This window comes from Pelodiscus sinensis, chromosome 28 (genome assembly GCF_052426305.1).
Source record: "Pelodiscus sinensis isolate ZL-2025 chromosome 28, ASM5242630v1, whole genome shotgun sequence".
NCBI classification, from domain to species: domain Eukaryota; kingdom Metazoa; phylum Chordata; order Testudines; family Trionychidae; genus Pelodiscus; species Pelodiscus sinensis.
The window spans coordinates 16953920-16965507 of NC_143079.1; positions in this window are offsets into that span (position 1 = coordinate 16953920).

Below are 11588 nucleotides of genomic sequence, written 5' to 3' on the forward strand. Positions count from 1 at the left end.
CCATTGATGAACCTAATTCCATGAATTTCTCTAGTTCTTTTTTGAACCCTGTTATTGTCTTGGACTTCACAACATCTTCTGGCAAGGAGTTCCACAGGTTGACCATGCATTGTGAGATGAAGTATTTCCTTTTGTTTGTTTTTAAACCTGCTACCTAATAATTTCATTTGGATACCCCTACTTCTTGTGTTATGGGGAGAAGTATATACATCTTCTTTATTCACTTTTTCCATACCAGTCAGATATTATAGACCTCTATTAATCTTCCTAATTAATTAATTAATCCTTCCTTAATCTTCCCTTTTCCAACTTCCTTGCGGCAGGCCCCGTCCCCGTCCCATCCCAGATCTACTCCCTTGCCCAAAGCCCCAGCACCGTGAGCTGGGGGATTACTGAGGGGCCTAGCAGAGGGTGGCAGCAGGACTGGGCCTTCCCCTGCAATCACTGCAGCGGCAGAAGCCACAGTGACCCAGCAGCTTGCTCTGCTCTCCCTGCTGCCCGCTCGTAGCCTTCCACGCTCTGCGTCTCCATGGCAGTGGGAAGCAGAACCCCCAGACTGCAGTGGGCTAGGAGAGATCAGCGGGGCAGGGCAGAGCACAGCAAGCTACCAGGTCACTCCAGCTCCCGTTCCCGCATTGAATGCAGGAGAGGAGTGACCCCTGCTGCCGCCTCACGCCAGGCCCCCCGGCAATGCTCTAGGCTGCCCTGGGCCCTATCAATAGGAAGGTTGAGGCAGCTGCCACAGGATCTCCCAAAGTGCGGGGCCTGGGGCGGCTGCCCCAAACCAACCTACAACTACAATGAAGTGAGAATGACAGTGACTGTCTCCATTAAAACTGTACTGGGAGAGCGTTCTTTACGTGCAGCCCTGAAACAAGAGCCAAAGTTGAGTTGTAGTCCCAGCTCCTAACCATGGGCACAGTTTGGGACTCAGAGTTGTTGCCTTCTTCCTCCCCCCACTTCTCCCCCCCACTCGCGCGCACATGCACACACACACACACACACACACACACACACACACACACACACAGCGACTATGTCTACACTGGCATGATTTTCCGGAAATGCTTTTAACGGAAAAGTTTTCCGTTAAAAGCATTTTCGGAAAAGCGCGTCTAGATTGGCAGGACGCTTTTCTGCAAAAGCACTTTTTGCGGAAAAGCGTCCGTGGCCAATCTAGATGCGCTTTTCCGCAAAAAGGCCCCGATCGCCATTTTCGCAATCGGGGCTTTTTTGCGGAAAACTGTCTACTCTGCTGTCTACACTGGCCCTTTTGCACAAAAGTTTTTCGAAAAAAGACTTTTGCTCGAACGAGAGCAGCATAGTATTTCTGCAAAAACACTGACAATCTTACATGAGATCGTCAGTGCTTTTGCGGAAATTCAGCGGCCAGTGTAGACAGCTGCTAAGTTTTTCTAAAAAAGCGGCTGCTTTTCCAGAAAAAGTGGCCAGTCTAGACAAAGCCAGCATATTTTGGACGGTATGGGATTTTGCCCATATGTGTGGCCTCTTTGGCCTGATTGCAGCTGTCCCAGTACATACAGAAGTCAAACTATGCCTGCTCCTAGCACTCACTGCTCTCAAACATGCCAGAGCTTGCTAGCTGCAGCTCAGTTACCTTGAAAGCTAGGAAGTTATGCTGATTTACGACAGCTGAGATCAGGCCTTTCCGATAGCACGTCTGCCACCACTGACTCATTGTGGTGCTCCCATGCACCCACTTCCTGGCTGGCAGGTTTAATTGGCACCACTCCTCAAAGATGAAAAGCACGCTGTACAAATTAAGAGTAACAACTGGTTGTAGAAAATAAAAATAGGAACAAGTGTAGATTGTCCCTCAGCAATTGAGTCTTTAGGGTAAGTTGTTCCTTCAGAGATATAACCCAGAGAAGTATTTCAATTCCTTTCTAGTCTCTCGTGGTATTGCCAATGTCTAGCAATGCATTCTAGGCAGATGTCCCTCCACCCGCTAGTGGTGTCTAACACCATGAGTTGCCACATCAGCCTGGCCCAGCGCTGACTAACTCTCAACTCTGGCTCATTACTGGTGTCTCAAAGTCCCAGGGCTCCAACAGTCAATGTGCGAGTCTGAACCTGGTAACCCCTAACTCCCAAGGTGCTGGCCAGGGAGGCATATTGCTCCAGCTGTCAAGATCAGGCATCACTGAAGACCAGGTCCTGTTTTCAAAAGGAACTGTGACACCCACAGCTGATACAAGACTACCAAAGCAGACTGCAAAAAGCTTCAAAAGGATCCCACAAAACTAGGTGATAGGGCATCAAAATGGCAGATGAAATTCAAAGTTGAAAAATGCAAAGTAAAATGCACATTGGAAAACATTATTCCAACTATCCATATAAAATGATGAGAGTTACCACACAAGAAAAAGATCTTGGAGTCATTGTGGATAGTTCTCTCAAAACAGCCACTCTATGTGCAGCAGCAGCAGCAGTCAAATAAGCAAACAGAATTATTATGGAAGGGGTAGATGAGACAAAAAATATCATATTGCCTCTTTATAAATCCATGGTACACTCACATCTTGAAAACTGCATGCAGATGTGGTTGCCCTATCTCAAAAATGACATACTGAAATTGAAAAAGAGCAACAAAAATTATTAGGGATGTGGAACAGCTTCCATTTGAGGAGAGATTAATAAGACTGGGACTTTTCAGCTTGGAAAAAAGATGACTAAGGGGGGATATGATGGAGGTCTATGAAATCATGACTAGAATAGAGAAAGTAGTTAAGGAAGTGTTACTCCTTCTCGTAACACAAGAATTGAGGGTCACCATATGAAATTAATAGGCAGCGGGTTTAAAAGCAAACAAAAGGAAATACTTCATCTCACAATGCACAGTCAGCCTGTGGAACTCCTTGCCAGAGGATGTTGTGAAGTCCAAGACTATAACAGCGTTCAAAAAAGAACTAGATAAATTCATGGAGGTTAGGTCCATCTAGCCTGTTTGTCAGAAGCTAGGAATGGGTGATCACTTGCTGATTGCCTGTTCTGTTCATTCCCTCTGGGGCATCTGGCATTGGTCACTTTTGGAAGACAGGACACTGACTAGATAGACCTTTGGTCTGACCCAGTATTGCTGTTCTTACGATGTTATGAGTAACCAGACAAGTACACAGACATTAACTTGTACTTGCTTTATTAAAGACTTATTTAGAGGAAAAGAAAAAGTCCCTCATTCAGTGTTATTATTCATTTGACAGCAGAAAAAAGTGGGGGAGGGGGAGGAGACAGGGAACGTTAGGATAGGATTCAATAGACCTACATTCAATTCCTTCTTCTGCCACAGACTTCCTGTGTGACCCTGGGCATACCCCTTAAGTCTCTCTGTGTCTACATTTCCACATATATAGGGATCATAGCACTACACTACTGCCCAGGGGGTATATTTAACCTCACAGGGTAAGGTTAAACACATTACAGTATGGGATATTATGTGAGCACAGCTTTAAAGGTATTTCAGACAGAATGGCTTCATACATCATAAATCAAGGCCCATGTATAAGATTTAGTTTAGTGGTTAATTAACCTGTTCTAAATCAGTACAATTGAATAGCTGCACTGTGTGAGAGAGAAAATTCTTTATGCCAAGTGCAGCCAATTATCATGAACTTGTTTTGTAAATTTCAGAGTTAATGAAATGCAATAACTTCAGAGAACTGATAAATATTGTATTACACAACACAACCATTTTTAGCAGATGAACCAACTTCCCTTTTTTGGGGAAGAGCTATCACAAAAGCATGGGCCAGACGTTTGTTTCTAATCCATCTTGCAAAATCACCCTGGTGAAAGGAGTCATTAATTGGTCATTAATTTCACTGTGCAAAGGGAGGGATTCCACCATGATTTGAACATGCAACCTGAGGGTGACAAAACTGTTAGCACATTAGGAAGGGTCACAGACAGTACAGTGATGGACAATAGCACAAAAATCCTATGAGACAGTCCAGTCTAATTTAATGAGGCAAGTTGAATGGCCCATAAACAACATACAGGGGGTCAGGGGGAGCAGATGAGGGGGTTTGAGGGTGCAAATTGCCTTTCTTGGTATGAACTAAATAATTTAGGACTTAATAGTGAGGCCAATTCTGCTTGCTTACAACTGGGGCAAAGCAGGAGCAACACCCTTGGGTAAGTACGGCAAAATCAGAGACTTTTTTGTGAGAGTCCATTTATAGTGGTTAAACCCCAGCACTCACACTGGCCTAGAAGCAGTTGTGGTACAGAACTGGGCTAAAATATTAGGTTCTAGTCCTCTCTCTGCCACTGGCCTGCTATGAGCCCTGGACAAGTTGCTTTCTTGCCCTGTGCCTCAGGTTTCCCCCAACCTAACATGGAGATACCCAACCTAATAAAGCTACCTTTATAAAAATACCAAATAGACTAGTAACACGTTAAAGACTAACAAAACATGTAGGCTGCGTCTAGACTGGCAAGATTTTGCACAAAAGCGGGTGCTTTTGCGTAAAAACTTTCCACCTGTCTACACTGGCCACTTGAATTTGCGCAAGAGCACTGACATTCTAATGTAGGAAATCAGTGCTTCTTGCGCAAATACTTTGATGCTCCTGCTCAGGGCTAAGCCCTCTTGCACAAGAATACTTGCGCAAGAGGGCCAGTGTAGACAGGCACCTTAAATGGCCATCGGAGCTTTCTTGCGCAAAGCACTTTTTGCACAAAAGCATCCGTGCCAATCTAGATGCTCTTTTTCGGAAATACTTTTCACGGAAAAATTTTTCCGTGAAAAGTATTTCCGCAAAATCATGTCAGTCTAGACGCAGCCGTAGATGGTATAATGAGCTTTCGTGGGTACAACCCACTTCTTCAGGATGACAGGAGTATTAAAAGTCCAGATCTAAGACTAAATAAGGGAAGGGAGGGGAAGAGGGGGAAAAAGAGCGGTGGGGGGGAAGGGAAAAAGAAAAAAGAGAGACACAATGAATAGATGGTTCAAATACTTACAAGAGGCTGATAAGAACAATTAACCAACCAACCAACCCAACAATGGAGGTGCTAAGTCATTAGGAGGTAGAAGGTAGTGTGCAAGCCAGCTGATATCCCTGTTCATACCATTTGCATAAGAATTAAACTTGTAAATGAAGTTAAGTTCCAACCCTTCTCTATGTATTTGGCTTGTGGAACTGGTTTGAAACGATATGGTGACTTGGAGATCCATTAAAGAGTGTCCAGGCAGATTAAAGACACTTTAAAGATTAATCGCATACTACCTTCCACATCCTAAAGGACTTAACCAACCAACTGGAGAATGGAGGTGCTAATTGTTCTTATAAAACTCTTGTAACTACTTGAACCATCTACTCACTGTCTCTCTCTTTTTTCTTGCCCCCTCCTTTCCCCCCTTTTTTTCCTCTCTTTCCCCCTCCCCCCATTTATTCTTGTATCTGGACTTCTAATACTCCAGTCACCTGAAGAAGTGGGTTGCACCCATGAAAGCTCATGATTCCATCTACATGTGTAGTTAGTCTTTAAGGTGCTACTAGTCTATTTGTTGTTTTTTAAGTTTTTCCTGTTACAAACTAACTCCACTACGCCTCTGAAGTTTATAAAATACCTCAGGCTGGGGCTATGTTACTATGGTAATGCCAGCCCACACAGGCTGCCCCAAGGATGGAGCCAACTCATGCATTAGGAAGGCGGGATTTGGGAGCTGCTGGAGACACAGTAGGGGAGTGAGTTCTGGCATGGCTTAGGGGCCAGAATATTTGCCAGGAGAGTGCTGTGTGGTGGGTTTGAGCCCTACTCACCCAGAAAGAGCCTGGAGACAGGATAAGGGACCAGCGGGAGATGAGCTGGGTTCAGCTATGGCTTAAGGGCTTTAGGTTGGCCACCTACACCTGGAGGATGACACTGTACTGAAAGCACTGACAAACCAATAGGACTTGTGTGCAGGAGATAACCTGGAATAAAGGTAGGAGGTGCATTTGAAGAGCTACAACTTTTCCAGACTAACTGCCTGTGTCAACATACTTATTGAAAAATAACAAGGAGTCCTGTGGTACCTGAGATACTAAAAAATACATTAGATCATGAGTTTTCGTGGCTAAAACCCCCTTCATCAGATGTGTTGGAGTGGAAATCACAGAATCCAGGACATATATAACAGCAAAAGCTGCGATATATATCTCTCCATATTTTAAATTGAAAGACCAGTGTTAATTATGCTAAGTCAATAATTTTCCCTGTAGATAAATCCCCAACCTCTGAGACAGGCCAAGGCCTGTATGAAGTAGGGATGTTAAATATCATTTAATTGATTAGTCGAGTAACCAGGTGGGGCCAACAGCCAATGAGGAGCCAGCCTACCAACGAGGGCCCCCTCTCCCCCGCCACTCCACACTGCTGCCTCTGTATCTGCAGAGTGCCAGGTGGGAGTAGGGTTGCCAGGTTTCCGGTTTTCACCCAGATAGTCCGTTATTTGCGGGCTCAGTCCGGTAAAAAACCCAGGAAATCCACCAGACATGTGCAATGTCTGGTATTTCCCGTTTCCCTGCAGGAGCGGCTTGAGGCCGGCTGCAGCAGCTGGCACCCCAGGCGGAAGGCGCAATCGGCGCCCCCGCCTGCACGGCCGTCAATGGCCATGACGTAATCATCGGGCTCTTTGGCGCCATGGGCCAGCGGCACCCTAGGTGACCGCCAAGTCTGCCTATGCTCACGAGCCCTGTTTCCATGGGATGGAAGCCCAGTGGGGACAATTTTCCCCTGCCATGTCTGGCGGGAGTGGGGGAGCGAGAGCACAGCAGAGTCTAGTGAAGGGGGGCAGGAGGGAGCAGTTGCCAGGCGCCACGTTAGGGGAGCGGCGTGCATGCTGCTCTGGCCCATGTGACCAGCAGAGACTGGGAGCTGGCCACGTGCTACCTCCCTCTCTCTACAATGCGAGCAGAGACAGCTGGGCCCGGAGCAGCCACTTTAAAAGTCAGATTGTTCTTCTGTGCCTGGCTCTGCAGGGGGGAAGGGGGGGATTTGATTGGAGTGGGGGTTCCCGACACTAGGGATGCCTGCCTCAGGGAGAGGGGGGAGTGCACTGGGATGGGGGAACGTTAGGGGAGCCTGGCTCTGAGGCAGGGGTGAGTGCATTGGGATGGGGAGCATTAGGGGGGCCTGAGTCCAAGGCAGGGGTGAGTGCTTTGGGGGGGGGGGCGCACTAGGGAGGCCTAGGTCCGAGGCAGGGAACTATTTAGAAAAGCTAAACGTACATAAATCCATAGGTCCGGACTTAGTGCATCCGAGGGTACTGAGGGAGTTGGCAAATGTCATTGAGGAGCCTTTGGCCATTATCTTTGAAAAGTTGTGGAGATCGGGAGAAATCCCGGATGATTGGAAAAAGGCAAATGCAGTGACCATCTTCAAAAAAGGGAAGAAGGACAATCCAGGGAACTATAGGCCGGTCAGTCTTGACTTTAGCAAGGTTTTTGATATGGTCTCCCACAATATTCTTGCCAGCAAGTTAAGGGAATGTGGATTGGATAAATGGACGGTAAGATGGATAGAAAGCTGGCTAGAAGGCCGGGCCCAGCGGGTAGTGATCAACGGCTCGATGTCAGGATGGGGGTCAGTTTCTAGCAGAGTGCCCCAAGGTTCGGGTCTAGGACCGGTTTAGTTCAATATCTTTATTAATGACCTGGATGAGGGGATGGATTGCACCCTCAGCAAGTTTGAGGATGACACTAAGCTGGGGGGAGAGGTAGATACGCTGGAGGGCAGAGATAGGGTCCAGAGTGACTTAGACAAATTGGAGGATTGGACCACAAGAAATCTGATGAGGTTCAACAAGGACAAGTGCAGAGTCCTGCACTTGGGACAAAAGAATCCCAAGCATAGTTACAGGCTGGGGACCAACCAGTTATGCAGTATTTCTGCAGAAAAGGACCTGGGGGTTACAGAGGATGAGAAGCTGGATATTAGTCAACAGTGTGCCCTTGTAGCCAAAAAGGCTAATGGCATATTAGGTTGCATTAAGAGGAGCATTGCCAGCAGATCCAGAGATGTCATTATCCCCCTTTATTCGGTTCTGGTGAGTTCACATCTGGAGTATTGTGTCCAGTTCTGGGCCCCCCACTACAAAAAGGATGTGGACGCATTGGAGAGGGTCCAGCGGACGGCAACCAAAATGATTAGGGAGCTGGAGCATATGACTTATGAGGAAAGGCTGAGGGAGTTGGGTCTGTTTAGTCTGCAGAAGAGCTGAATGAGAGGGGATTTGATAGCAGCCTTCAGCTTCCTGAAGGGAGGTTCCAAAGAGGCTGGAGAGAGGCTGTTCTCAGTAGTGACAGATGGCAGAACAAGGAGCAATGGTCTCAAGTTGTAGTGGGAGAGGTCCAGCTTGGATATTAGGAAAAACTATTTCCCTAGGAGAGTGGTGAAGCACTGGAATGGGTTACCTAGGGAAATAGTGGAGTCTCCACCCCTAGAGGTGTTTAAGTCTCGGCTTGACAAAGCCCTGGCCGGGTTGATTTAGTTGGGATTGGTCCTGCCTAGAGCAGGGGGCCGGACTTGATGACCTTCTGAGGTCTCTTCCAGCTCTATGGTTCTATGATTCTATGAATGCATTGGGATTGGGGGGGGGGGCGCACTAGGGAGTCCTGGGTCTGAGAAGGGTGAGTGCATTGGGATGGGGAGACTGGGGGGGGGGGGGCAGCTCAGGGCAAGAGGTGGGTGCATTGGTGCTTAGTGTGTGGTCCCAAACTGGAGGGAGTGGTGCAACTTTTGCTTAACTTCGGCTCCCCCCACTTTTTTTTTAAAACAACTTTGGTCTCCCCCTTCCCCCCCCCTTGACATTTTTTCCCCAATGTTTTTTTTTTGGGGGGGGGGGGGGGTATTTTTTGTTAAACCACCTGGCAACCCTAGGTGGGAGCTGATCCATGAGGGGAGCCTGTTTAAAAACCAGTTCCCCTCGCAGACTGGCTGCCTGTCGCCCCACACTGCTGCCTCTGATACTGGAACTGAGCAGGGCTGCCTGCATGCCTGGCTCCCAATACACTTTAAGCACACAGCCACTATGGGGGTAGGCCCTAGACCCCCCCCCCCCCCGAATCAGGACTGAGCTGGACTGCTGGTCATCCTGCTAAAAAAGTTACTGGAAAAGGGGTGGGGGAAATGCCTGTAATCTATAGCATTAACCTATAAGCTTTTACTACACTATTACATCCCTAGCATGAAGCCTCTTTTTACTAGGCAAAAGATTTCTAAAATGTGTTAATTGGTAGGGAGAGGGCTGGCGTTAACTTCCCTCATCCCAAAAAAGAGGGAAGTGGTGACAGCTTGTGAAATCAGATAAGGTAACTCAGACCCTCTATGAGGTCTGTTTATTTACTGGCTATGCAGATATTTGCTTTCCCACCTGAGATGCATGGCCTGCAGAATACTCAAAGTCCATCCTTTTTGGTTTTATTTTACTGGTTCCCAGGTATGTCACAGTTTATTTCAAATATTACAAATGGAAGAAAATTGTGCAAAAAAATGCACAGATTTCTGAATAAAGATCAGAGGGAGATGGGAGGACGGAAAGGGCAAAAGAAATGAACATCCAGACAATAAAAGCTGCTTAATGCTGGGATTTAGCCTGTCAGCATACATTCATGAAATGTCTTCCACTACCATGGTTCTCAGCCAGGGGTCCAGGTCCCCTGGGAGGTCATTAGCAGGTTTCAGAAACCAGACTAAACCAGAGAGGGTTTAGCCGTAGACTTGCTGGGTTCCAGGTCAGAAAATCAAAACCTGAGCCCCATTACCTGAAGCAGAAGCCCAAAGCAACTTAACTTCTCATGGCTCCCAGCATCCTGTTTTCAAAAGGAACCTTTGCCCTGCCAGCTACCCCGAACGTCAGTGGCTTTTAGTCTACTAGATCTGCAAAAAGACAGTTCTTGCGGCCTAGGTGGGCCATGACACTTTGATAGCATCTTGGGGGAAAGGGGTACAGTAGTTAAAGGGGGGAGGACCCAGCCTGCCAGTTACAGGTACTTAGTAAACAGCTACCTAATGAATTTTGCCACAATCACTCTTTTCACATACAGGAATGGTACAAAATTCAGGTGGAAACTGGTTAAAAAAAGCATTGTTTTTATAAAAAACCTGCCATTTTTTGGGAGGAGTACAAAGATAGGAAAAAAGGGACATGACCTGTCTCCTGCACCGTGCAGCAGCCCACAAACCTGGAGCCTGGGTCCAGAGAGCCAAATCCACGCTCAGCAAGAAGCACTTTGTGCAGCAGGCCAGGGGACGGGCTGTTACAGCTGAGACAGGGAGAGCTGGGAGCTGGGGCAATAGAATTGCTTTCAGGGAGGGTGGTTGCTAGGGCTGCCAGGTGTCCGGTATTGACCCAGACAGTCCGGTAGTTTCACCTCCGGTCTGGTAAAAAATTCAGAAAATACCAGACACCTAAAATGTCCGGTATTTTCTGATTCTTTCCCGGCCAGGAAGCAAAAATCCCAGGTGTTTACCTGGTTCCACAGGTGAGCTGTCCGGGCTAGAGCAGCTAGACAAGATGGTAGACAGCTGCCTGCAGCCTGTTAGGGCCAAAAAACCTCAAAGGCATTTCTTAAAGGGGCCATGCTGTTTTTTGGGGGTTTTCTTTTTTTTTTTTTGCTTAATAACTGTCAGGGGTCCCTTCCCCCACAAACAACTTTGGTCTCCCCCTTCCCCCCCAAAAAATATTTCTCCCCCCCACTGGGTTTTTTTGGGGGGGGGGAGGAGGGGCATGTTTGGTATTTTTGGTTAAACCATCTAGCAACCCTAATAGTTCTGTGGTTAAGATACTGGCTTTCAAGAGACAGGAGTTGTTCCCAGCTCTATGATAATCTCTGTGCTCAGTTCCTCTATGTCATGGGTTCCCAAACTGGGGGGCATGAAGCAATTCCTGGGCCCCCCCCCCCAAGACAACCCAGCACTCTTCCCTCCCACCCCCCCTTTAAGTTTTGCTGCTGTTTTTGTTTCAGCCCTGGTCAATTTTTTTTTCCCCTCAAGTTTTGCTGCTACTGGGGGGAGGGTGTGAGGGTCTCACAAATCAAAAAGGGGGCATGATGCCAAAAAGTTTGCGAACCCCTACTCTATGTAGTGGGGGTGGAGATCTCTGTTCATTTGTCTGATGTAGTTAAACCAGGGGTGGGCACCCTGTAGCCTGCAGGCTGTATGTGGCCCACCCATAAAGTAACTGAATGGGATTTTGCATCCCTAGTTCTATGAGCAGCCTACAAAGTGTTTTGCATAGCACAGGGTTGCCAGATTCCACTGGTTTCCATCTGTGGTTTTGTTCCTACCAGTGTTACTAAAGTGACACATGTACAGCAAGGGCACATGAAGCCAAGTGTGTGCTGAGTGCACACAGCATTGTCAGAGCTGTGTGCTCCCTCTGCAGCCAGTCAAAGCACTGCTGTGGGTCAATCAGCACCCCCCACAAGTGTTAGGGACTCAAGCAGAGTTAGCAAAACTATCCTATCCCAGGAGACCGGCTTGGTTACAATCTTGCTGCTCACTGAGATGAAGGAGGGCCCCTCGTGCCACCCACTCACTAGCCTAGGCTGCTTATTGCGGAGTTAAAACAGTCTCAA